Source organism: Notechis scutatus, chromosome 4, assembly GCF_049901735.1.
Source record: "Notechis scutatus isolate UNSWTSFEM ecotype Mainland chromosome 4, rNotScu1.2, whole genome shotgun sequence".
Lineage (NCBI taxonomy): Eukaryota > Metazoa > Chordata > Lepidosauria > Squamata > Elapidae > Notechis > Notechis scutatus.
In genome coordinates this window covers 119,587,047-119,614,697 of record NC_142012.1, presented here as the reverse complement: position 1 = coordinate 119,614,697, position 27,651 = coordinate 119,587,047, and the positions used below count along the sequence as shown (strand labels likewise).

General features: G+C 35.1%; 1 long non-coding RNA gene and 1 pseudogene across 1 annotated transcript in view; one reads left to right on the top strand and one right to left on the bottom strand.

The window, feature by feature from the left end:
* The window catches only part of LOC148130884 (uncharacterized), a 209,593-nt gene that overhangs the window by 159,671 nt on the left and 22,271 nt on the right, over window positions 1-27,651 (top strand). The window lies entirely within an intron of this gene.
* LOC148130885 (uncharacterized) lies at window positions 1,850-12,906 on the bottom strand (annotated as a pseudogene).

The window sequence follows — 27,651 nt, the reverse complement described above, 5'->3', positions numbered from 1 at the left end:
ATGATTTCAAAACTACATAAAGGTTTTCAAAAGTTATTATTGGTGGGAAATAGTGGGATAAGCAGTAACAAGAAGTCAATAACTTCATGCCACTATAAATTCACTGCTGCTACAGGAAATACAACAGAATGTGAAGGGGGAAAAACATACAGTGAAAGGCAAATGTAGACTACAATTTTACAATTTTCTCTTTTCAGAAGACAAGGTCTATTCCACAGATATAACTGTTGATAATAAAAGGGTTGGGTCCATCATTTTGCATCGACAAGGTTTAATGTACTGTACGGTGAATTAGGTTTACATTTTAACAGACAAAATATATCATTTGAAAACAGGATGTCAACAATGTCAGCTAGCATCTATGAAAATTCAGTATCTTATCTTTCTTTTCATTAAAAAAACCCTACGATAGATAGATAGATAGATAGATAGATAGATAGATAGATAGATAGATAGATAGACAAACAGACATATTCATACATCATAGATTTTAAAAATAATAAGATCTCCCTCTACATTTACTTGATATAAGATTATGAAGTTCATGCATTTATTTCTCTCTTGGAAATTCAATTTCTTACTTCATAAAAAACTAACATACCAAAGAACAAAAGACAAATTTAGTTAAAGAAGAGAAGCAGCAACCATACATTTTTGAAGAACAATAGAACACCCTAAACCAGGACTCTCCAACTTTAGCAACTTTAAGACTCGTGGATTTCAAATTCCAGAATCCCTCAGCCAACCAAAGCTGGTTGAGGAATTCTGGGAGTTGAAGTCCCCAAGTCTTAAAGTTGCTAAGGTTGGAGACCCTTGCCCTAAACAATAATATCAATCCAATAGATATAAAGGTGTTCTGTCTCACCTTTCTTCTTTCTCAAAAGATGAAAGAGTACAAACTCACACAACCACAGGCAGGCAGGCTGGCTCGGACTTCACAGAGTTAATTCTTTGGAACTGATAACGTCCTTGGCATTCCAACACACTCTGCCTGCCAAGTCCGAACTGATAACAAGTAAAAAGCTACTTACAGAAAATTACAAGGCAAACCACAAAAATCATCCACAAAGAAAACCTGAAGTAAGATCAAACTTTGTCCCGTACAAAGTTCCAGCCGACAACACACCCACTTTTATCCCCTGTGGGGTGTGGCTCAATGACTCAGCTCACTATCTGACCTTCCCACGCCTCCTACATTGCTGCTCATGTTTCTCCCTACGACGCTGCTTAGGATCAAGCCAACATTCTTCCTCTTGACTCCCTGTCAGGGGCTGCTCCGATATGCCTTCCTCCTGATTAATCTCAGGCTGTTCCTCTCGGTTGTCTGATGAAACCTGAGGCATTATCAGGGAGGAAGGCATTGCCAGAGAGGAAGGTCCTGGGGAGGAAGGCATTCCCAGTTCCCCCTCCTCATCTTCCAAGTCCTCTTCCTCTAAAAGCACAGGCTCGGGAATCGGAGCCACAACATAAAGGTATGTGCAGGTTTAACTTTTATAACATCCAAATCATTAACAGGTTAAATAGACTTGCTTTAGTATTCTCAAGTATCCTTCCATTGGCAAAGAATGGAAGATTTCACTCTTATCAGTCCCTTCTTGAGTCCTTAGCATACTTTACTAGACAAAAGGGATTTCTCCATTTTGCTGCCAGAATATCAGGAAAAGAAAAGTAAGAAAGAAGAAATAGAACAATTTCAAGATTCATCTGGAATCATGAAAGAAATTGGGTTTGCCAGAGGTCCAGTTAAGTCACAAAAGTACTACTCAAGTTGTTTTTAGTCAAAAACTTTCAACTGCATGTATACTTCATGTATTAATTTTACGAAGTTTGAAATCATGTTTACCATTTATCATCCTGCCAAGTTTTCTACAACAGTTTTTACCATTAAAAATCTGTTGACAATAAGATTAAAACAGTAACATAATTTTAGATAATAGATATAAATTAAAATGACAGAACTGGACAGAGTTGGACAGAGTTGGACGGAGTTGGACAGAGTTGTCTATTGATAAATTAAATGTCAGTCCTCTTGGGTTAACCATACAGGAAACAGGACCAGAAAAGCTAATTTTACTTTGTTGTAATTCTATGTTAACAGAATCTTGCAAGTCTGTATTTGCAAGATCCTGCACTTTTAAGTCTGTATTTGCAAGATCCTGCACTTGATTAATTAGGGTGGATCCTTACTAAGTTTCTTTCTCTGATAGTTAAGCAATTGCAGGCTCCTCTCTCTGCTGTTCAATTGTTCCTTGGGCAACTTCTCTTCCTCTTGTTCCTCAAGATCATCCCTGTGTACCATTACATTACCATCCTCATCCTTCTCCCTACTCCTCCTTTCTCTCTTTCTCCCTTATATCACAACATATAGCAGTACACATATTTAAAAATGCTTTAGGTATTTTGTGCCAGTTTAAAGGATAAACATTTTCTGTTAAAACAAGAATTGATCTATCCAATGTATGCATACTTAATTGTGTGGGAAGAAAAATCCACTCCTTCCTGACCTTTAAATGGTAATCTACATTCAACTTTATATCCAACTTTCCTAGAAACATTTTTTTAAAGGAAAAAGAAATAGTGTTGCAGTACCTCTTGCATAGAATATCAATCTGATATCCAGCCAATCTGATCAAGTCAAACTCATAACTTTTATCATCCTTATGATGATACTGGGTTTTAAGTGAATTCATGGAAGCTGTAACCTGTTCAGTAAAAGAACATTCACTCATACTCTGTGAGACTCAGAAACTACAGAATAAGAATGTCATTCTTCAGCAATGATGCTGTGTTCAACATTATCTTGGAGCCTCGGTGGCTTACTTACCCAATGTGGAATGTATGTTTATCATTTTCTTCTTGGTTAATTAGTAATCTGTAAGGATAGGATTTAGGGGATAATGAGTGAGAAAATGTTAACTTCCAGAAAATGTTCACAACTGTTTCAGGACAATGTTTTAGAAAGGAATTATTTCTTATAATGGATCATTTTAATTTGTTAATCCTTCCTTATCCTGAAGAAGCAGATCGATAAAAGAAAAAAATAATGTATTAATTTTTGAATAATAATAAAAGAGTACTGTCTTGCTAGGTGTGAATACATTGATAAAACACATGTACAATATGTAGCTCTTTTGAGCCTTGAAATGTATTCAATCTGCGTCTCTCAGAAAGATTTGGACGTGAAATATTCTTCTGATTTGGTGGCCTTTCTAAAGATAATTTTGAAGGCCTCTGAAGACCAAGAGTGCCAGTTTTCTCTGGCTGCTAGTGAGGTTACTATCTGGTTTTGCAGAATCAGCTATATAGTGAAACAGTGCAGTTATATATCCCAGGACTGAGAAAAGAATTCATCCCATAAGTGATATTATTATTTCTGATGAACAAAACTACAGATTTTGTTAAAAGGTCATATAGCAATAATGCATATACACATTCAATGTTACTAGTAATCTTGCCAAATGATTATCCGACTGTGACCTACAGGGCTGTAGTTTACTGTGAGAACACATAATTTGCAATGAAAATGTTCTAAGGTCATTTCCTCCATGCTCTGGAATAGCTAGAGGGGAAAATGGGGAAGATCTCTTAGTATTCAATAGAGGTATGTTCCTCTGTTGTTAGAAATTTGTCTTGTTTGTAATGTGTGTGTGTGTTGTGTGTTTGTTTGTGTTCATGTTTATAACTTAGTATGTAGCTGAGTATCATAAGGCTGAGGTGTTTTAAAAGTTTTTTTATAAAATAAAATAAGAAAAAGAGGGTAAGATTTCAAAGAATTCTCCAGTGTCCAAAGTTGTCTGACCAAATCTAATTATATGAATTACATGAGGTAAAATATAAGCACCATTTTGTTACATACTTTCTATCTTTTGTTGCTGTAGCACAGGTTCTATAGCCTTTAATAAAATAATGTTATACCTTCTGTATTTGATGTGTTGAAATAACTGCCTTGGTTGAAGATTTTTTTCCTAAATGAATTGGACATTCCTCCTGAACTTGGCACCTGTTTCAGAATAAAAATCTTTAAACAGCAAAGTAAAGAGAACTTTAGACATTACCAAGACTATAATGTTTCAAAAAGTTCAGCCTAGAAAACAAGATACTTTACTTATTACTGTAGCTACATTGAAGACAGGTATGTTTATGACAGAGAGGGAGAGGGGGAGAGAGAGAGGGGGAAAGATATGATTATGGGGCTTCTGGTTGCATTTCCGTCATAGTTGGACAGGAGTCTGCAATTGTGTGCAGCTTTGATTCGAGCTCTACTCGTTTGAGGGTTCCAGTCAGGACCTGAACCACCCTGGAGGGGTAATGAAGAAAGGGAGACTGCCTACTGGGTTGAGGAAGCCACATCTCACCTCAACCTGGGAAAAACCCTTCCAAAAATGAGCTGTAGTGGTAGTCCAAAATAGCTACCATGAAGATGGGAGGCAGTCTGGAAAACTAAGACTGCTGGAAAGGAAAAGTCATGAATGGTGTGTGGACTGGGTGAAATACTTTGAACTTTTAAAAGGTAACCCTGACAAAATAACATAAAAAAATTCTTGTTAAGAATTGTACTTGCGGTGATTTGAAAGAGAGAGAGAAAATTGGAAAGCACAAGGAATTTGATTTTGGGGGAAAAAACCTTAAATGGAAAGGAAATAATTCAGAGAAAAAACTTTCACAAAAGAATAAAAAATTGAAATTAGTAATTATACAGGATTTGGCACTAAATAGGCATTACTTAAAATGCTGAAATTGACCATATAAAAAAGAAAATAATAGCTAATACTTGGAAATTGGTGAAGTTAATAAAGCTTTAAAAAGTAGGGGGGAAAGGTGGAAAGTGGAAACTGGATTAAGAATGCCACCTGATGGTAAAAGAAATATTTATAGACTCTTTTAAAACATATGGTCTAATTAATGTATGAACTTAAAAAAGGAATAAAAGGAACTGTACTACAACAAGATCCCAGAAAGTGGAAATATTAAAATTAAACAGTGAAGGAATATGTGACAATATTACCCCTGGATTGATTGTGGGTTCGCGGGGATTTTTTTTTAGACTGATAAAAATTGGGAAATAAAGATTTATGGACATTGACTTTAAAAACTAAAGAAATGCTGGTCAAATAAAAACACAGGACAATTGTATAATTGGATACAAGTATTAAAAATGAAGCAAAGTAAAATGAATAAATATGCAAGGAAATAAGACTGGAACTGCAAAGTGTGACAAAAATGCTAAACAGAACCTTGGACTTATGGAATAACATAGCAGAAATCTAGAAATGGTGACGCAAATCACAGAAGAATGAAGAAGGCAGAAGAGTTAAATAAAAGAGAAACCAGCAAAACAGAACAAAGGAAACAACAAATGATGCAAAAGGACAAAAAGGGAATCAAACTGAAGTTTGTAAGAATTGATGTAATAAACAAAGGGGAGAAGACTTTGAAGGTTAAACAAAGGGAATCACAGAAAAAAGGTCAGGAGAGGAGGGGGTTAAAATAAATAACTGGGGGGGGGGGGACTGTGGAAAGTAACAGGGAAAGGAGGAACAATTAAGAGAAAGGACCAGAAAATGATAGAAAATTGAAAGCAAGCTAAGATGATATGAATTTATATAGTTAAGAGAGTAAGAGATGATGGTTAAAGATTGGAAGGGTGGGGATTCCGCATGGAAAGGTATTTTAGTAGCTAAGATATATAGATATAGATGCTGAGGAGTTTGGAATCAATATTTTGTTAAAAATTATTATTGAAAATAGGTAAAATATTAATTAGAATAAAATGGGGATTAGAATTTGATTGGAACAGACATGATAAGATTTCATTATAGGACTAATATTTAAGATATATAAGTGTTTTTGGAATATATAAGAAAATCAATGTGTAATAAGGGGAAGGAGATATCATGTGGAATCTGATAGAAAATAATATGTGCATATAGTATATGGTAAATAGATAAAAATTGAGATTGATATGGATAGAGGGAGAGAGAGATAAGAGAGAAAAGAGAGAGAGAGAGACGATAGAAAGAGAGAGAGAGAGAAAGAGAGAGATAGAAATGAAATAGAGATAGAGGGAGTGTGAGAGAGACAGGAGACAAGAGAGAGATGATGAGGAGAGATCAGAGACAGACAGAGAGAGAGAGAGACAGACAGACAGACAGATAGAGACAGAGACAGAGAGAGTTCTTCCATTGTGTAGTAAATCTGAAAGCCAACAAAGAAAACAAAATGTAGTACCTTTACTACTAAAAGGTAGTAAAATTAGTTCTTGGTTGTGCCAAACCAGCAAGCATGTAGCAGAAATAGTTGTGTGTGGGTACGTTGTTTTAATACATGCATAAGAAAATAATTTTAATCTTGAAATTAATTTCATAAAAAAACAGTCAACAAAGAAAATAAGGGCAGTTTCTATACAATCTTAATGAATATTCACATAAATCCAGGCTTTCTCCTTGCTCTACTTTACATGTTATGAGATATTTTACCAACAATGATTAATTCTAGTCTATCTTCCTTATTGTTCTTTATTAACCATCTCCAATTATGGTGCTTACTGAAAAGTTTGATTACATTTATTCTTTAATAATTTACTTGTGTTTATTAGAAAAATAGCAAAATATCACTCTGAATGTAAAAGGGAAAGGGGAAAAGGTCTGTAGTATGTTAAATTCTTTCACAAATTAGTGGTGGTACCTTCTCTTAAAACAATTGACTCTTGGGAATATGCTATCGTCTTTATAAATTAAAATGATCCAAGTAATCTTAAAGTTGTCCTATTTTGTTCTTATCAGACTATTATATTATTATTCTAATCTTGTAGAAATTACATACTAAAATTTCATATAGCTTTAAAATATAATAATACATATTCACAGATGATAAAGAAATTGATGACTGATACCTTCTTTACATGGAAATTCATTTTTGATCCATACCCTCTTTTTTTCTAGTCACTAGTGGACTACAATAGTAGAAATGGCTTATGTATGCATCTTTTCTGACTTGTGTGCCATATCTTGATTATGTACAGAATTAATACAATGAATATATCTCTGAGTTGGTAGGATGATGCTGATAGTATACTATAGTGCAAGGTAATTTCCATATTATGCAATTATCATGACTAGTATAAACATGAATGGAATAAAGCTTTTTTATTACTATTATTTGTATTTGTAGCATATAATGACCAAGTGGACTACTCAAATACCAGTAACCATTTATCCTGGTTTTAAGATCCATCATAAAGCGTGCACGTTTGTTCCTTCTTTCACTTTTATGATATTCCAATTCTGTTGCTTGAATTGTTATTTCAGTCTGCCAATTTATTTTATTTATTTATTAGGTGTTTTTTAATCCTGATTTTATTACTTTATAGTGAGCACATGAGATATTTCTTATTCCTCAACTGGCTGTGCCTCTTATAGAACAATTTAACTCCAATTTGTAAAATTATATTATGGCTTAACACTTTCCTGAACCAAAACAGTGAGGATTTACACACTACATCTAAAGAAAAGAGTGTGATTAAAGGGAAGAAGAAAAAAGAGCCGGCAGTTATATTCATGGTGGAAAGAGAAGATGACCCATTGAGACCAAACAGTTCTGGTCAATTTAACAATATGATTTTAATGTACATCTTTTCCACTGATTATAATTAAGACCACAAGCTTCATAAATAATTAGGATGTGATGGCCGACATAGTTGTGGTATTAAGGAGACTATTTCAGAAATCACTGAATTTTCATTCTTGTTGATAAAACCCCTTTAAAATACATGAAAGGAGATAGTTTCTGACCAAAATATCTAGGCTTGTAATGCCCTTATGCATAAATCTATTCAGGTATATAGAATCCTCAACATAAAAGAAATATGGAATGCTCATGAGTCTTGTTCTTTCTCCATCTGAACCTTTCACACTGCAGGCATTGTGTATTAAGTCCAATAAAGATTCAGTTTACCTTTAGAACTTCTCTATCAACAGAGGGATCTCGAGTGGACAAGAATACATGTTATTTTATTTGTTTCACAGTCAATACATTGCAACACTTGACTACTATTTAAGCATTACAGGAATTTGAGTGCCAGAAATGAAAGGAAATCACAGTCCTTTCATCAATTTTTCATCCATCCTGCTTTCCTCATTTGAGCCATGTAATTTAGGACAGAGAGAATTCATTTGCCATTGCCATTGTTTAGCAATTTAGAGCCACAAGTTCTTCTAGAGCTTCTACTTTCTCATTACACCCTATGAAGACACATTGTGTAACTGCAATATAATATGGTTTAATTCTTTCAACAGTCTCTCAGCATGCACTTTTATTCTGGAAGCAAAACATGAAAATGTAATATAAATCTCTTCTTTAAATAAGTTTCTTATCCAGGTAATTTAAATCAGACTTTAACTTACTGTTTTAAGTGGCTGTTCTAAAGTTGACCTCATCCTGCATTGCAAGGAAGCATAGTATTGAAAAAGTGCCATTTCATTAAATTATCAGATGGATTTTTCACATATGATTTGATACTGCATTGACTGTACAATCTGGAGATCTGTTTTTATTTTTTATGTTGGATTAGGACCACTGCATTGCAGAAATGTTTGATTTAGTGGTCAGATGAAGTTTCTGTCCCATTGGCATTCCAGCACATTTGTTCAAAAGGCATAGTGCCCACTCAAAAGTTGTTCAAAGCACTTGGCATTGAAAATGGACAACAAGAGGTTTGTCTGGGCAGCAAACTAAGTTCGGCTATGCCAGCTCAGCTGCATCTGTTCTGCCACATGCCACACCTCAGTTGACATGCCAGATTAGCTATCATATATCTCTGTTTAAGCCATGAGTCAAAATTTGAAAGCAAGACACAGAAGGAGTGCACACTGGGCATTTTTGCTTATCACTATTGCTGTTTTCTTAGACGATGTTAAGTTGAATATGTTCAACTTAATTTGTAAAGAAATAGCTTTTGATGATAAAATCCACATGTGAGGCAATGCACTAGAGTTATCTCTTCTCATGCCATAGCCCTGATCCAAATTGTATTAAACCCCAGATTGCTTTGATTACAGAAAAGGACAATTGTATTTCCAGTCTTTATTTTATGTTATGTGTAGCTTGGCATTTATAAATAATAGCAGCGGAAATATCAGTCACATACAGGGCTATTTCAGTTCTGTCCAAAGAATAATCTCCTACCTGACCAACTGTGTTTGCATCAAGCCTAATTATAATGCTGAGAATTGATGTATAAGTCTCCTCCTATTGAAAAAAATAGATCTGAAATCTTTACATTTCCTTAGATAGAAAGATATTGAGAAGAAGCACATCACCCATTTTTTCTTCCGTTTTTCTCAATCAGCATGTATAGGTGAAGAGTGAAATAAAGAGTGAAATAACAGCCAGAAAACCAAGATACTTAGAATTCAATGATATCTATTGTGTCCTAAGAATTTCTATGTTTAAAATTAAAATGTAAACTTAACTCTTAAGATTGTGGAGGAATAAATATGTGAATAGGAAAAAATCTATTCTATAATGGTGAAGATAAAGTAACAAGAGAGCATTATAAAGGTTGTGTCTCCATTTATGCTAAAGTAACGTTAAATATCTGTAGTGAAGGAGGCTTTATACTATGATGATACAGGCAAAGCCTCTTTTACTAAAAACAATTTCAGAGAATAGGAAGCTGTTCAGCAGAGCAGAGTCTTAAAAGAATGATATAAAGACAACATGTTGATCAACCCTAGACTCTGAAGCTACAAGTGTGTGTGTGTGTGTGTGTATGTACACATGTGTTTGTCTTAATTAAAATTCTTAATAATATATCCCATAATTAATGTCAATGTTCAGCTGAGTCTCAGTGAATTGTTACATACCACCCACACTTTATTTTATAGGCTTTCTCGTAGATGAAGAAATAAGAAGTAATCACAGGTCATGCAGTTCATGTCACTTATTGAAGCTTTCCACAATATACATTCAACATGCAATATTCAAGCAGAATGGCCTATACTGACATCTGATATGTAAAACCAAATTACTTTTTAAAAAATCCCATCTCAAAGGATAGCAATAGTAATATCTCTTTCTTCAGCATAAATGCTGTTGGCAGGAGGGAATGATGATCCTTACAACTAGAAAATTAATCAAGTCATGTTGAACAGATCTATTCAATTACCTAAAGTGGTCAAGAATTGATCAGAAAAAATGAAATCCTCGCATTTGTGAATATTGGAAGATGTTTTTGATCCACTGCATTAAAAAAAAACAGCTTGATGAAGTCAGATAAAATGAATGATATTCCATCTAGAAATTAATTTCTTTTACAAGTTGAAGGTATAGAGAGGAACAAGGAAAACAAATGATATGTGTAGAGTTTCCATGATTATTGTGTGTCCATTTTCATTTTGGCATCACTACAGTTTGCAATTGACACAACTGTGCACAAGTATCATGTAACTCTAAGGTAGTAGAAAGGAGATATGCATTCACCCCCAATATTTGTTCTGCCTCCTTTGTTTTGCTCATTTCATATTGTCCACAACCAAATGTATTTTTGTTAACTTTGCCGAGGTTCATTGAACTTCCTATCTTTTATGACAAAAGTCATTTGGTATCAGTGGGAAAATGATTGCTCTTGCACTTTCTCTGTCTCTTTCTCTTCCTGCCATTATAACAAATTTCTTTTGCTGGATTTCTTCACATTATACCTCTTCCTGCACTCTGATTCTCCACATTGACCGATTTCATGGCCCTTAAAATTTCACCCATAGGCTACTAAATGGAAGAAAGGACCATAAAGAACAATACATTCTGCTGTTGTTTGCTTTCTTAACCAGGCATTGCATTGTAACCAACATTCTCTTTCAAGCAGATGTTTGAGAAATTGAGGGAGGGGTGCAAAGCCCCCTTCAGTGCTGATTGTCCAACTAGTGGCTTCAATTGACTGCCAGACCTTCTTCCTTTGTCTGTGTTAGCTTTCTCTACAAGCAACAGATATAACTGAAAACCAAAATAAAACAGAAATAATCACTCTCCTTTTTCTTTTTTTAAAGCTTCTTTGACAAACCTCCCAAGGAATCCTGAATCAGATAAGTGATGTTTTTTTTCTAATTTTCTCAGTAACATGAAAATCTCACAGTAGGATAATTAATGCAGCGTCATTCTTCTCATGTTTTTCAGAAACTAGCATTTAAAGGTGTATTACCTTTGACAAATAAAGTTATTATAGCATCAGAGAAAAGAACAAAGCCAACATTTCTCTTTTCAGCAGATTTAACTATCACTACAATTACAGAAGTAAATGGAATGATCAATAAAGACTTTTTATAGGAAATGCTTGCTATGGTTTTCTATCAACTTGTTACTGTTTACTGCAATTATTATTTAGGTTAGCAATATAGTACATGACATAACATAACTAATATAAACAAGATAAATACATAAATTAGGTAATTACATAAATAAAATGCAAGTGAGGAAGAAAGATTTCATCACTTGATTAGATGGTAAGAACCAACAGATTTGATCATTATTAGCATACTGCCAGTATATGATAATAACAGCTCACTTCAGAGCCCTTGATAATCACATTTAGTATTTCTATGTAATATTGAATCAAATGGGATCCAAAAATCAAGCAATACCGTATACAAAGTATTCTAAAAATATGAGTTCCAGGTATACTTGTAAAAGGAGAAACAGACATCCTGCGATCTTAAAATTAACTTAAAATTACATTTATTGTACTTATTTATTTATTTGATTTATATTGCCGCCTATTCACCCATGGCAACTCAAGGTGGCTTACACAATGTAAAATCATATTTAAAACAGAAAAATAAAAATAAAAACAATAAGAACTAACAAAAAGAATCAAATAAATTAGTAAAATACAATAGAACAAAATTTGGGAATACAAAAAACAAAACAAAACAAAACAAAAAACCCAAAAACCAACTCCCACCCCTCACCCCGACGACAGTGGATCACACTAGCCATTTGATGGGTTTCATCCCTCTCTGGGTTCTCCAGGCCCACTGGCAAAACCAGGTCTTCAGTGCCTTTTGGAATAGTATTAATGAGGGGGGGCATTCTAATCTCTAGGGGAATAATGTTCCAGAGAGACAGAGCCACCACAGAGAAGGCCCTTCTTCTTCTAGGTCCCACCAGGTGTATCTCCCTCAGGGGTGGGACCCGCAGCATTCCCTGCCTCCTCGCTCTAATGGGTCAGGTAGATGTAACTGGAAATAAATGTTTCCTCAGATAACCCAGACCCAAGCCATGAAGGGCTTTAAAGGTGACAACCAGCACCTTGAATTGCACCCAGAAGCAAATGGGCAACCAATGCAGCTACTGCAGGAGAGGTGATACACACCGGGATCTGCATAGAACCATGCAGGTCGCTGCATTTTGCATCAACTGCAGCTTCTGGATGCTCTTCAAGGGCAGCCTCATGCAGAGACCGTTGCAATAACCAAGATGGGAAGTGACCAGGGCATGAGTAACTGTGAGTAGGGACCTCTGATCCAGGAAAGGGCATCATTGGTGCACAACCTGTAGTTGCGCAAAGGCCTTCCTGGCCACGACCGCCACCTGCTCTTCGAACAGGAGTCGTGAGTCCAGGAAAACCCCTAGATTACGGACAGGGTCTGTTTGGGGTAATGCCACCCCATCCAAGAGTAAAGGTGGTAATTCTCCCTGAAACAATGAACCCCAGACCCAGAGCCACTCGGTCTTGCAAGGGTTTAGTTTCAACCTGTTGCTCCCCATCCAGCCCCTAATAGCCTCCAGGCACTGTGAGAAGGATGACACAGCAACACTTACCTCAATACAGGCAGAGACATACAGCTGAGTATCATCAGCATATTGGTGATACCTCAGTCCATGGTGATGGATGATCTTACCCAGCAGTTTCATATAAATGTTGAACAGGAGTAGAGAGAGTACCAAGCCATGCAGAACCCTGTAAAGCAGTGGGCGAGGGTTGGATCTCTCACCTCCTATCAAAACTGACTGAGAGCGGCTGCAGAGGAAGGAAGTGAACCAAGACAGCACAAGGACTCCCACTCCCATCCCCTATTCCACTTTTTTCTAGCTTATCAAGAAGTAGGTTGTGGTCCACTTTGTTGAATGCCTCGCTGAAATCTAAATATATTATGTCCACGGGATTTCGCTGGTCTACTAATTTAGTCACTGTGTTGAAGAATGAAATAAGATTGGTTTGGCATGATCTGTTTTTAACAAACCCATGCTGACTGATAGTTATTACTTTACTCGTTTCTAGATGCTGGCAGATCTGTTTTTTTCTTTTCCAGTATCTTCCCAGGTATTGATGTTAGGCTGATTGGTCTATAATTTCCTGGGTCTGTTTTTTTCCCTTTTTTGAAGATAGGAACCACGTCAGCTCTTTTCCAGTACTCTGGTAGTTCCCCGGTGCTCCAGGATTTTTGAAAGATATGGTACAGTGGTTCTGAGATGACCTCTGCCAGCTCCTTTAAAACTCTGGGTTGTAATCTGTCAGGCCCTGTTGATTTGTGTTTATTAAGATCAGATAGGTGTTCTCTTACTATTTTTTTTTTTTTGCTTATTTTAACTTTTATTTCTGGGCTGTCTTTTACAGTTATGTCTTTGATGGTTGAGCTATAGTTTCTTTTTGTGTGAAGACCGATGCAAAGAATTAGTTAAGTAGTTCTGCTTTTTCTCTGTTGCCTGTTACTTCCTTGCCGTCTTCTCTCTATAGTAGACTGACTGTTTCCTTGGTTTTTTCCTTGTTATTTATATGTTGGAAGAAACTTTTTTTTATTATCTTTGACTTTTGTTGCAAGTGTTTGTTCTTTCTGAGCCTTTGCTTTCCTGACTTCATATTTGCAGATTCTGGCTATCTGCTGATATTATGCCTTAGAAAGAAGTATGTCCTTCTTTCCATTTTTTGTACCTGTCCTTTTTTTCTTTCAATTTGCCAGAGAGATCTTTCTGCAGCCATGCTGGTTTCTTCTTGGATTTCTTGTTTTTCTTTCTCAGAGGTGTTGGGCTGGTCTGGGCTTCTATGATCATACTTTTCAAAGTTTTGCAAGATTCTTGAGTTGTTTTCTCCTTTAGGATTTTTATTCATGAAATCTTTCCCAATTTCTCTCTGAGTTTATTAAAATCACCTCTTTTAAAACCCAAGACTCTGGTGTCATTATGTTCTATTTCTTGTGTTTGTGTTATGTTGAATTCTAGTATGACATGGTCACTCTCATCCAAGGTTCCTGCAGTTCAGACATGGTATTCAGCAGGTTCTGGCCAGTTCTGGAGAACCGGTAGCAGAAATTTTGAGTAGTTCGGAAAACCAGAAAATACCACCTCTGACTGGAGATTTTACAGTATCTTTCCCTTGCCACCCCATCAAGCCACGCCCACAGAACCAGTAGTAAAAATATTTGAATCCCACCACTGCTGCAGTTTCAACTCCCTCTATCACTTCTTCTCTGTTTGTAAGAATTAAGTCCAGTATGGCTGTCCCTCTAGTTTCAACCTCTACCTTTTGGACAACAAAGTTGTCAGCTAGGTTGGTTAGGAATTTGTTTGATTTCTCACTTGGTGCAGAATTAGTTTTCCAATTGATATCAGAATAATTGAAGTCCCCCATTACTATTGTTGTGTGTTTCCTGCATATGTTTGTTAGTTGGTTGGTGTGCTAGAGGTGGCACACAGAACCCTCTCTGTGGGCATGCGAGCTGTCACCCCAGCTCAGGTCTACCATGCATGTGCATGTGCGTCCAGCTGGCCAACTGGTCTTCGGGTCTCTGTCGTGCATGCAGGGATGTGTGTGCATGCAGGGGACATGCACGCATGCCTTGGGCACATGCATGGAGGACATGTGTGCATGCATAGGGGGCACATGCACATGCACAGGGGGTGGGGCGTATGTGTGGGGACATGTACATATTCGCATGCACATGTGCTTTGGGCACTCAGTGCCTAAAAGGTTACCCAGTACTGATCAAAGCTATTTATTCAAACATATTTTAGCTGCTAGTAAGGTGCTAGTAGTTCTTTTGGAATTTTAGGTTGGACTTCTGTTGACGTTCTTTTTGAAACAGTTAAAAAAGTACATTTTTTCATGAAATTTTATTATGAAACAGTAGGCAGGCTTAATAAAGTCTTCATTACTTTTGTCAGTTCTACTGCTATAAACTCCTTGGAGAGAAAGGCCTTTCCTTTTTATCACTGCAATATGTCATGCATGTTTCTGGCCCTAAATAAATTCACAAAAAAATAATAATAATAATTGATAAAACAAAGTCATGAGCAGAAACTCTGTTCAGTAAAGTTAGGTTTTAGCAGCACTCATGGTATACTGCAACTATGTGCTCAAGGCAGATAGAAAAACTTATTTAAGTGTTTTCACTGACAGTTGTTTATGAATTTTCATTATTGATAAAAGATAAAAAAGGGCATTATTGGAAGAAGCAACCTGTCTTCCCAATGAATAGAACATTATTTCCCCTGAAGGTCATATTTGCAAAAATATGGAGAGTTCAGAATATGCACCCTTCCATGGCAAATAATATGTATGTTATATCACATTGGAATATTCTATGAGCACTTATTAAAAATATATAAGGCAATGTAAAAACACTAAGAATGCATTGCTCATTTGGATTATACACATGTCAAGCATGGCATGATTTAAAACTTGACATCTTAAGAGCTGGAGACAATCAAAACTTCAATCTCTGTGCAGAGCTAAGTAGGTACTTTTAGATAGCATTAGAATTTACAATATATTAATGAGAAAAGCTTAGTACCATATCTCCCAGCTTGATTGATATTGTTGTTGAGAACACTCTGCTCACAGAAGGATTTTTGAAACCATATGAATTAAGCATAGAATCATTATCCAAATCAAACCTGTGCCTGTTTAAAATAACAGACAGTATATTTAGAATCCTGCCTGATTTTTTTCCTCCTCTTCCTCGTCCTCCTCCTCCTCGTCCTCCTCCTCCTGCTTTTTAAATAGCCATGCCTATTTTCTGTTTTTCAGCATGAGCCCTTTCTTGCTATTAAAGTCACAACAGATCCCTGAATAACTACTTTCAAAATCCCATTGTTTCCTTAGCCTTTAATATTTTTATTTTGGGGGTTGAAATATCTTTTCCTTTGTGAAATATAGTCAATATCCCATGTTTGCTTAGGGACAAAGTTAAAAGTCCAAATAATAGAACAAGACAATAAAAGATGACATAGCACCAACATAACAAGCACCTTCACAGAGTTCTGATAGCAATATAATTACTAATTACTAATCATGATATCCTCACATTGACCATGCATGGAAAGTACCCATTAATTTGTGTCAGGCATAAGTAGTGAGATGATATTACTTTGTTTTATGTTTGTTCACAATGGACAAGCAAGATGCAATGAGCAGGTAATAACACAACCTTCAATTTGCCCTTTTTAGCCTGGTGTTTAGAAGACACACATAAAAGACCTATTTATATGCTTTCCACTGCTCATCCATAAAACTATTCATTGTAAGCTTGGATTAGATTTCTGACTGTAGGCTAGGGGAAAAAGATTTTATTAGAGAACAGAAGGGATGTTACATGAACGTGGATAAATGATCCCTACAAAATGCAGAATTAGAGGTATAAGACATTGTTCTTCTCTTGGGAGATGCTAAGGTGACCTTTAGAAAGCAAATTTAATCTTCTGTAAGTAATAATAATTTTGGATGGACAGGGCATAAGCAACCAACTATTCAGCTATAACAGATTATCCAAAGTACACAGCCACAACATGACTGAAAAGCATCATCATCGAAGCCTTGCAGTTCCTCCCAATAGACTAACTTTATCTGTGTCTGTGGGAAGTGGGATCAAACTGATGTCAGAAACTTCACCTTTTTTCTTTCATCATTGTGATGAAAGCAGTAAGTTCCTGTGGAAGTTAACCTACATTTAACCATTCTTCAATGTAACATCTATATTGTAAAATGTTTCAGGCTTTCAGCTTCCAGAATCCTTAATCCGCCTGGTTCAGAAACAGGGAGTTGTTACCAGTTCAAAATAGTATTTTGCTGCTTGTTATTTAATTGGGATAAATAATAGGTGTTGCTAAGAAATAGGAGACTTTTACACTTAAAAAATCATAGCCTGTTTGGATAGTATGGATGTTTGTGGTATGATAAAGTTAAAGTTAATGTGGACATTATTGTTGTACATACCACGTTTAGAATAAAGAATAGATATAAATGCAGGTTATATTAAAAACACCTTTTTAGATCTCAGCTCAAGAAGCATATTCTAGAAGAGAAATGGCACATAAAGATAAGTGATTGGCATAGTGCAATTTACTGGGAAATTATCAAGGAGAATTTGAAATCAAATGAAAAGAACAATTAATAGCATTGGGCTATAGTTGTCAAAGGTTCTCCCATTTACAGTTATCTGAAAGATTTAAAATGGATAAAAAGTTTTTGAAATACAGTTGTCTGCTGATGATGAATATATAATTGCTAAAATGTACAATTTTTGGTAAAATTTGACACAGGAAGAATAGGTTAAGAATGTATGAAAAATGGGCTAATATAGAGATGTATCAATGGAAAAATATGTGGTTAAAACATTGAAATTTATGTTGTATAATGATATTAAAGAGAAATTGTATTAATGATGTAGTGTAGGTACATGATACCAGATAAATTATTTAGACTGTATAAAGACAAATGAATGTGGAAACATACTATCCAATATTTGGTGGATATATAAAAAAACATTAAAAAATGGATCCATATACATAATTTGATACAGAGAATTTTAAACATCAATACTCAATTGAAGCTGAAACTTTTCCTTATAGAAAAATGAACTTGTGATTTATGGGTTAGATGATGACGTAGGATATACTGTAGGAAAAAAAGCAACATGGTGTAATTTTAATCAGATGGGTGAAATATACTTTTACTTCTAACTGTTCTGGAAAAGATCAGAAGCTACTTCCTTTTATTTTTTTTCTTAACTTTTTGCTTTCTTTCCTCCCCCCCCCCTTTTTTTTCTATTGGTTTTTGTTACCTGTTATCCTCCAGTTTAAAAGTTTAATAAAATCATATTTTTTAAAAGAGCGAGAGAGAGAGAGAGAGAAGGCAGACGAAGGACACCAAGCTGGAGAAGATTGGCTTACTTTTTAAGGTAGTCCTCAACTTATAAGGATAATTGGGTTCAACATTTCCATTGTTAAGCAAGACAGTTGTTCAGTGACTTTTCCCCATTTTATGATCTTTCTTGCCATAATTATTAAGTAAATCATGCAGTTGTTAAGTTAAGCTAGTAACACGGTTGTTAAGTGACTCCCATTGATTTTGCTTGTCTAAAGGTCCCAAAAAGTGATCCCATGATCCCAGGATACTGCAATTGTGATAAATATATATCAATTGCCAAGTGTCCAAATTTTAATCACGTGACCATGGAAATATTGCAATGGCCATAAGTGTGAAAAATGGTGTACCGACACTTTCTTTTATATGTAGCTAGTGGTGAAGAATCCTTACGTTGAAAGATAAGGTAGTAAAAAAATGTCTGACACTTTATCCATCAATGAAGAACTATAAAGTTTTGAACATATATATTGGAGAATATGGTGTAAAGATGCCTTTATACTCTTTTTTTTTCTCCAAAGCATAAAGACTTAGATAGTTTTTTCCCCTGACACATATACACTTTACTAAACAAACAAAATAGCAATTGTACTTTGTTTATAAATTGTTTTGCTAAATTTAATTTTTAGTAAGAATTTTTTCTCCTGTTGCAATGTACTATGCTTATTTCAGTGGCATGCATCACCTGTTGCTTTCTTCTGCTACGTATACTTACTTTCGAATAAATCTGATTGGGTTCACTTCTGAATGGACTTTTATCGTATTGCACTATTGCTAGACTGTAGTAACTAAAAAGTGAAAGAATTCCCTGTCAGTCATGTCTGGCTCTAGGGCACGGTGCTCATCTCTGTTTCATAAAACAAAATTGTCTGAAGACAATTTCTGTGATCATGTATCAATATGGCTATATGCCAAAGGCACACTGTTACCTTCCCACCAAAGTGGTACCCATTTATCTGTTCACATTTGCATGCTTTCAAACTGCTAGGTGGGCAGGAGCTGGGACAAGTAATGAGAGCTCACCCTGTTGAACAGAGCTCTAGTTTCGAACCAAGGCTGTCAGCTCTCCAGCTGATATGTTCAGTGTCTTTAAGCTGAGCCATTGTGCCCTCTCTCCAAATCAGTAAGTAAAAAGTACTTGGTAATTAAATGGATTTTGTTACTATTTTGCAGTCTAACTTCCTCTCAATCAACATGTAATCAATTGGAAACAGTGAGTTGTAATGACATTCTAATCAGAGATGTTTGATGAGGAAATTAGACTACTCACTTTATTATTCTTGATTAGCAGCAAATTATTCGTGTCAACAGTTGCCACTCTTCTTCTTTATTAGAAAATGATTAGAAACAAATAACTGTTAAAACAGCTGGCTTTTAATAATAGTTTTATTTGTGTCTATAATTACATGTATAGAATATCTTCAATCAGATAATAAACCTTTTTCACCTGTACCCAATTTTACACAGTCACAATTAAGCAAACAAAATAATTTTATCAAGTACCATAGTAATTTTGATTGGTCTACTAGAAATAAAAGGAAATCTTTGTGAGGAGCATATTAGAAACAAATTTTACCATTAGGCCAATTTTTTGGAATGTCAGTCAATAATCTGGAATTAAAATAAGTAATTAATCAATATGTAGAATTGTATCTCTGCCTGTCCTACCTTAAGTCAAGTATAAGCAGGGCTAGTGGTAGGACTAGTTGAAAAATGAGGAACTTTTTTTTTGGGGGGGGGGGGAATCTACCACAGAAGCAATGGGTATATGTTAACTTTATTTTATTACTTTTTTAAATAAATACTAGAAAAGCCATTAGGTTTTTTTCTAAGTGACCACTAACCACACAATCCATATAAAGAGGAGATTGCAGGTTTAAATCTTGTTATCTCCAGATTATGTTTTGTCAGAGACTGAGGGCTGTTCATTTTGGGGCAAGAAAGATACTTATGCATTATTACTGTAATGGGTCAATCAGTTTCAGTACCTTTGTTTCTCATTTTATTTCATCCAGTTTCACATGGACAATTAATGCAGATTTTCTAAGAGTTTTTTAAGTATTTTCAACAGATCAAAGGATTAATATGCAATATTCTCAACACTAACTGAGCTGCAGCTATTACATAGTAATCTTTCATAATTAAGGGAAACTGGATTGGAAAGAAGATGAGTGGGGTTTTAAACCCGGAGGAAGAAGCCTGCGCTATGAATACTTTAATCTGTGTCTTTGTGTCTGTCTCTGTGCCTGTCTTTATCTACCTGCCTGACTCTCTCTTTCTGTCTTTCTGTGTCTCTCTATCTTATGAGACAGAGAAAGAGAGGGGGGGGGAAGGAGAGGGGTTCCTAAAAATGAAAATCAGGTGGCACAGGAAAAAAATGGACTAAATGTAATATAAAGGATATAGCCTACTTAAAATAGGAACAACAACCAGACTTAGAACTGACTAAGAAGTTAGTTTTTTTTTTTTCCTTTTAGGATTGGATATCATCAATAAAAGAATGTGCAGTTAAAAAATACACTACAAACTAAAACTTGATAGTGTAGCAATGGAAACCTTGGAAAAGATATTCAGAGGCCAGAATGTGTCTATGCTTCAAAGATCTCAATTTTTCAAGCAAAAACAAGCCATAAATTTCTGTACAATAGCTGGCTATGGGTACATTTGTGAAACATGAAGCAAAACAAAACAAAACAAAAAAGAGTCATGATTACATTTCTACAACAACACAAAGCAACTTGACAGACTTAGGATGCTTTCTTCTGCTTAGACTGTTCAAGGCATTGTTGTAGTCAGAAAAAAAGATCAAATACAATAATTGTAGCAGGGTGGAAAGATGTTAAATAGTCAAGAAAGGAAGTATAATAACAATCGCTTCTTTGTAAGGAATTGACATAGAGAAATTGAGGGATTTTTTTTTTTTTAACAAAAAGAGAAAGCCTGTTATCAAAGTCTATACCAGGCAATATATGCCTGTAATTTATCTTAAAAGCAGACAACATCTGAGGTCTGCCACCAATCTTGAATAATATTATGTCCAGCAACCCAATCAAGCAGACAAGCAGTCCACCGAGTGCATAAAGAGAATTTTACAACTTCTAAAAATTAATCCTGAAATATTTGCAGTTTCTCATTTGATCTGGTCATGAAAACAGCTGGAATAGATTCCTTATCTAAGAAGATGGCTGAGCAATTACTTGAATTGGATCTGGAAAATTTAACAGGCAGCTGACCAATGGGATATAGAAGATCACAATCTGAATTTCAGAGTTGTTCACTGATTGCTTTGTTTTCATTGAAAACTAATCTTAGAAACCTTAGAAAATGAATCAATTCTACCTGAAATTCATCCGGAATGTGGGAACTCATAATATGCACCCTGCACCTCCTATTTTTCATTGCCACTTTCAACAGGCTATCATTCTCATTATTATGTGTTAAAGCAGTCACTTAGTGTAGCTTTTTGTGAATTTTGTTTGCAATTCTGATCAGTGATCATAATAAAAATATTCATTTATATCCACTTAACATAGCTTTTTAAAAAAATGAATAAAAACTTTAATCTACTATCTGTTTCCTTTAAATTCCTCTCCCAATCATCAAAATGTAGGGCACTACATATTATTGTATAGGTTGATTTTCATTGAATCAACACCAGATTTTATGGATGCTTTTGTTGAAACAAATTGGGATCAATAAAATACAGGTAGTCCTTGACTTACAACAATTCATTTAGTGACGTCAAAGTTACAATGGCACTGACAAAATGTCACGACCATTTTTCACACTTACAACATCCCCATGGTCACATGATCAAAATTAAGATGCTTAGCAACTGGTTCATATGTATGATGGTTGCAATATCTCAGGATCATGTGATCATTATTTGCAACTTTCTGACAAGTAAAGTCCATGGAGAAACCAAATTCACTTAACCTTGTTACTAACTTAGCAGCTGCAGTTGTTAATTCACTTAACAAATGTCTCATTTATGAAAAGAAATTTTGGACTTAATTATAATCATAATCCTTTATTACCTGTGTTTATATTTTTTCAAAATATATCTGTCATTCAAGTGCAAAGACAGATAACTAGCACAGCCAAGAAACATAAAAATACAAGTACCTAGTATAGTATGGGTGTGTCTAGAACATCGTAATATATTAATACCTAGCATACTATTTATGGTACATAAAATAATACTGGTAACACCACTGATTATGTAATTAGTTGGATAATGAAATGTCTGCAATTAAACAACCAAGCTAGAGAACACTACAAATTCCATAATTCAATTTTAAGGTACAAATAGTTGTTAGAAGTATATCAAGCTACAGTGTCAAATAGTTGAGAAAATATCGGCCATTTATAATTCACAATAGTGCTTATCCCTAAGAAATCAAGACCACAGTCACTTAGTTTAATAAGTTGTAGGTATGACTTCTGGAAATTGGATTATAAGTGAATCAATGAAGTTACTCTCTTACATGTTAAATCATAACATTAATTTATTCCTTTACAAACTGTATGTTTGATACAAGCTTGAAATGGGGTGGGGTAGCCAAGCTGACTAATTATACAGATTCCCTTGTTTCAATTATTCAGAGCAGAACCAATATAGGCACAATCTGCTTTTGAACAACTTCCATTCAAATTTAGCTCTCTGTCAGCTAGTTTCCATTCCCACATCATCACTTTTAGAGAATGGAAGTAGTGTAACAAGCAGTGAAAGTCTCTGGTGAAGGCAGCAGAATATAATCAAATCCCACTTTCATCAGAGAAGTAATGTAGAGAAGACATGTGTCTTTTTTCCATCAGGGATCATGGCATTGAACCACAATGCCCCAGATCTCCAATGGAAAATAATGCTGTCAGCAACATTTACAACTAGGGAGAAAGCCACTGAAAGAATAATTGCTCCTAAGAGATATTTGGATAATGTCATCTATTTTTTTAAAAAAGGGGGGAAATAATATTTCAGTTTCAACTGCGACTGTCTCTTTTTCAACAACGATTTTTTTTTCTTTTTATTTCTCCTGAGAAGGAAACCAGTATAAAGCTTAGCAGGAGTTGGTAAAAAAATCATGCCTTCTGAAACATGAAACCTCCTTGGATTTTCCAGAACTTCAGCAGAAGTGTTCAAATATTAAGTTTTTAAGTGAACAACAATTGTTCATTTATCTCTAAAACAAATTACCAAAACTTTATTTTTTATATATTAAAGTATCTTAATGGAATCTGAAGGACAACACACTTAATGGCTAATTTACTTCACTCAGAATTGAAAAGTTTCATTAGTTGTAATTGGGATCTAATTTTTGAGCTCCTCAAGCCTGCTCTAGTTCAATAGGAAACATGAATGTGAAAGAAGTGCCACTTTGATTAGCAGGTACCATTTGTCAACTTCTTGGTTTGCCCAAATGTCATAGGATTGATGAATCATTCCAGTTTAAACTATGTCACTTCTGCATGCATCTACTCACTCAACCATTCTATACTTCTTATTTCTACATTGATCTATGGACTGAGATTGAGTGTATAATCCACAAAAAACTTCATATGTAAATGTGATACAGGTAGTTCTCAACTTACCACCACAATTGAGTCATTTCTATTGCTAAACAAGACAGTTGTTAAGTGAGTTGAAACCTGCTTATAGCCTTTTTGCCATGGTTATTAGGTGAATCTGTCCTTAAATATCACATTTCGGTTCTTACTATGTTACAGAGCCCCTGATTATGACATCGAACATGCAAACAAGCTAAATACACTACTAACATGGGCAGCATCCTGCCCACACGCTTTTATCTTTCTTGGTGACTTCAATCTACCTCATATTAACTGGACCCTTAACGAATGTACAACTGAACCCACACATGCAACCTTCTACAGTATGCAGTAACTGTAGTAACAAATCTGGGACTAGAACAACTAGTAACCAACAACACTAGACTTAACAACTGCTTCGATCTCATCTTCTGCAATAGTTTGAATTCAATTTATGGAATACAAATTGAAGAACCCTTTCCCAACAATGACCACAACATGATAGACTTTTGTCTCAACATACGTCCAAACAAAAATCATCATAATGACGGAATCCCCAATTATAACTTCAAAAAAGGCAACTATGATCTTATAAATAACGATCTCTCATCTCTTGATTGGCAATTTCTATTCTCAGTATTCAATATTGTAAGAAGACCATTACAACATATTTTGACATATTTTTGAAGTCAAAAGAGTCATCAAACTATATGTACCATTAACAACTCCCAAAACCAGAAAAAACAAATTACCTATAACAATAAGGAAGCTTCAATCCAAAAAGAAATCACTTTGGCGGAAAAACAAATCTGGTCACGTTGCCAACTTCAAAAGCCGATACAAAAATGTATGCCACCAGATAAAAACTGAATGCACCAATTATTACATTAAACAAGAAGAAAACTTTCTACTCACCAATTCCACCTGCGCTTTCTACAATTTTGTAAACAACAAACTAAAAGACTCAAGGTCCATCCCACTCCTGAAAGGATTAAAGCCAACCTCTTTAACACATTCTTTGGCTCAGTATTTGTAAACAGCAATGGATCATGCCCAGTATTTCCTAGTCGAACCACACACAACTACAATGATCTAATACATATCGATTTTACAGAAGACAATGTTGAAAAAGCACTACGCAATCTAAAACCATCTCTATCTATTGGACCGGATGGAATATGTGCCTACTTCTTAAAAAAGCTATCCATTGCCATAGCTGAACCTCTAAGCGTTATCTTTGAAAAATATTTCAGGACCAGCACCTTGCCAAAACTATGGTCACAAGCCACGGTCATCTCCATCTTCAAAAAGGGAAACCCCAGCCTAGTTGAAAATTACAGACCAATCTCTTTATGCTGCATCACCTGTAAAGTCATGGAATCAATTATTAACCAATCCATTATCCTCCACTTAGAAACAAACAACCTACTCTCAAATAAACAATATGGTTTCAGGAAAAAACTATCATGTAATCTGCAACTCTTACACTGCAAAAACATATGGACTACAAAAAGGGCAAAGCAATAGATGCAATCTACATAGACTTCTGTAAAGCCTTTGATTCAGTGTTACACGACAAACTACTCCTAAAACTAAAATCTTATGGTATGTCTGGACACCTGCATAACTGGATAGAAGCATTCCTGTCAAACAGACAACAAATGGTCAAAATTGGGAGCGTCCTATTAAATTCTGTACTGTCAACAGTGGTGTCCCCCAAGGCAGTGTTCTAGGACCAACTCTCTTCATAATGACCTCTGTGATTATTAAGAGCAATTGTGTTCTCTTCGCTGATGATGTAAAGCTGTTCAACACCATAGACAATACTGGTACCGTTCAAAAAGACCTTGACTATGTATCAGAATAGTCAATCAAATGGCAACTTCAAATCTCAATAAACAAATGCTCTGTCTTACATATTGACAAAAAAAAATCAGAAAATAAAATACAGGCTGAATAGTCAAGACCTTGTTGATGATCCAAACTCTGTCAAGGACCTTGGAGTACTCATCTAAAATGATCTAAGTGCAAGAGCCCACTGTAACAACATAACCAAAAAGGCATTAAGAGTTGTTAACCTAATCTTATGTAGCTTTTTCTCTGGTAATATTACACTAATAACTAGTGCATACAAAACATTTGCTAGACCAATACTCGAATATAGCTCATCAGTCTGGAACCCACATTACGTATCTGATATTAACACAGTTGAGAAAGTCCAGAAATATTTCACAAGAAGAGTTCTCCACTCTTCTACTCATTGCAGAATACCTTATGCCACCAGACTCGAAATTCCAGACCTAGAAAACCTAGAACTACGCTGCCTTTGGTCCGATCTAAGTATAGTATATAAAATCATACATTGCAATGTCCTACCTGTCAATGAATACTTCAGCTTCAACCATAACAACACAAGAGCAAACAATAGATACAAACTCAAGGTTAATCGCACCAAACTTGATTGCAGGAAATACGACTTCAGCAACAGAGTGGTCAATGTCTGGAATACTCTACCTGACTCTGTGGTTTCTTTCCCAAACCCCAAAAACTTTAACCTTAGACTGTCTACTATTGACCTCACCCCTTTCCTAAGAGGTCTGTAGGGGGTGCATGTAAGCACACCAATGTGCCTACTGTCCCTGTTCTATTGTTTCTTTTATTTATTTTTATTTTTCTTATATGTATCCATGTATTCATAACTATGTTTACTTATACCTATTATCTTGTAAGCAATTGACAAAAATAAATAAATAAATAATAAAATAAAATGAATCACTACAGTTCTTAAGAGAATAATGCAGTTGTTATGCAAACCCACCTTCCCCCATTGATTTTTCTTGACAGAAGCCAGCAAGGTGATAACATGACCCCTGGACAGTGCAACTGTCATAAATACATGCCAGTTGCCAAACACTTGAATTTTGATCACATGACCATGGACCTGCTCTAACAACCGTAAGTGTGAAAACCAGTCAGGTAACTTTTTTCAGTGCCATTGTAATTTTGAACCATGACTAAACAAATAATTATTAGTTTAGCACTACCTGTATTTTTGCATTTGAGGGTGGGGGAGATACATTTTAACACAAGCAAAGCCTATAATTTAAGTTCAGGATAGTAGTAAAACACAATGAAGAACTGATAATTGATTTCAGTCAAAGTGTTTGTCCGAAAAACAAGACTATGGTAATAAAAACTAAAAGTTTTCCACTGTCTCTAATAATGGGGGCCATTAGCTTAGATGACTATAGAAATTGGTGGAAGATATATCTAACAGCTTTAAGTTAGGAAAGGTAAAAGAACTTGTACTTTAAGTGATAATATTCTTCTGAATATCAGTTCCTGAAACTGTTCAAAGGGTTGTTGCATTGTTATCCTGTTTATAAGGGTATCTGATTCTTTGATGTTCTTTTCGCTAATTACTTTCTTACCTACTGTGATTTTCCATTATACATTGTTCAGAATTATATTTAATTTGGAATCATGGTAAATTGTACAATGACATCTTAAGGCACATACAAATCCTCCTTCCCAATATTCTGAAATCTGTGGAGCCAAGAACAAAAAGGGATTATCTTGCATTATGCTATTTTTTTCTTCTGAATTATATTGCATTATTATTATTATTTCAATGAATATGAAAAGTTGAAATTTGTTTCCTCTAAAATCTCTATGGATAATATTAGGACATCCGCTGAGTAAAGAGTTTGTGATCAAGGAATCAAAATTGGTGAGGTAACTGCTTCTAATTGCCCTCTTCTTTAAAATACTGCTGACCTTATTTAACAGTAATATACTTAACAATTGGCTAGTAATCACTTTACTCAAATTGCCATGACAGGCTGCTATTAAAAGAAGATAAGTTGTAATGGGTTTAAATACTTCAAGGTAGTAAAAGCTTATCATTTAGGCCTAGGGTGTCAATAAATAGGAGGAAAACTAGGCTGAAAACCTTTAAGAATCAAATGTTA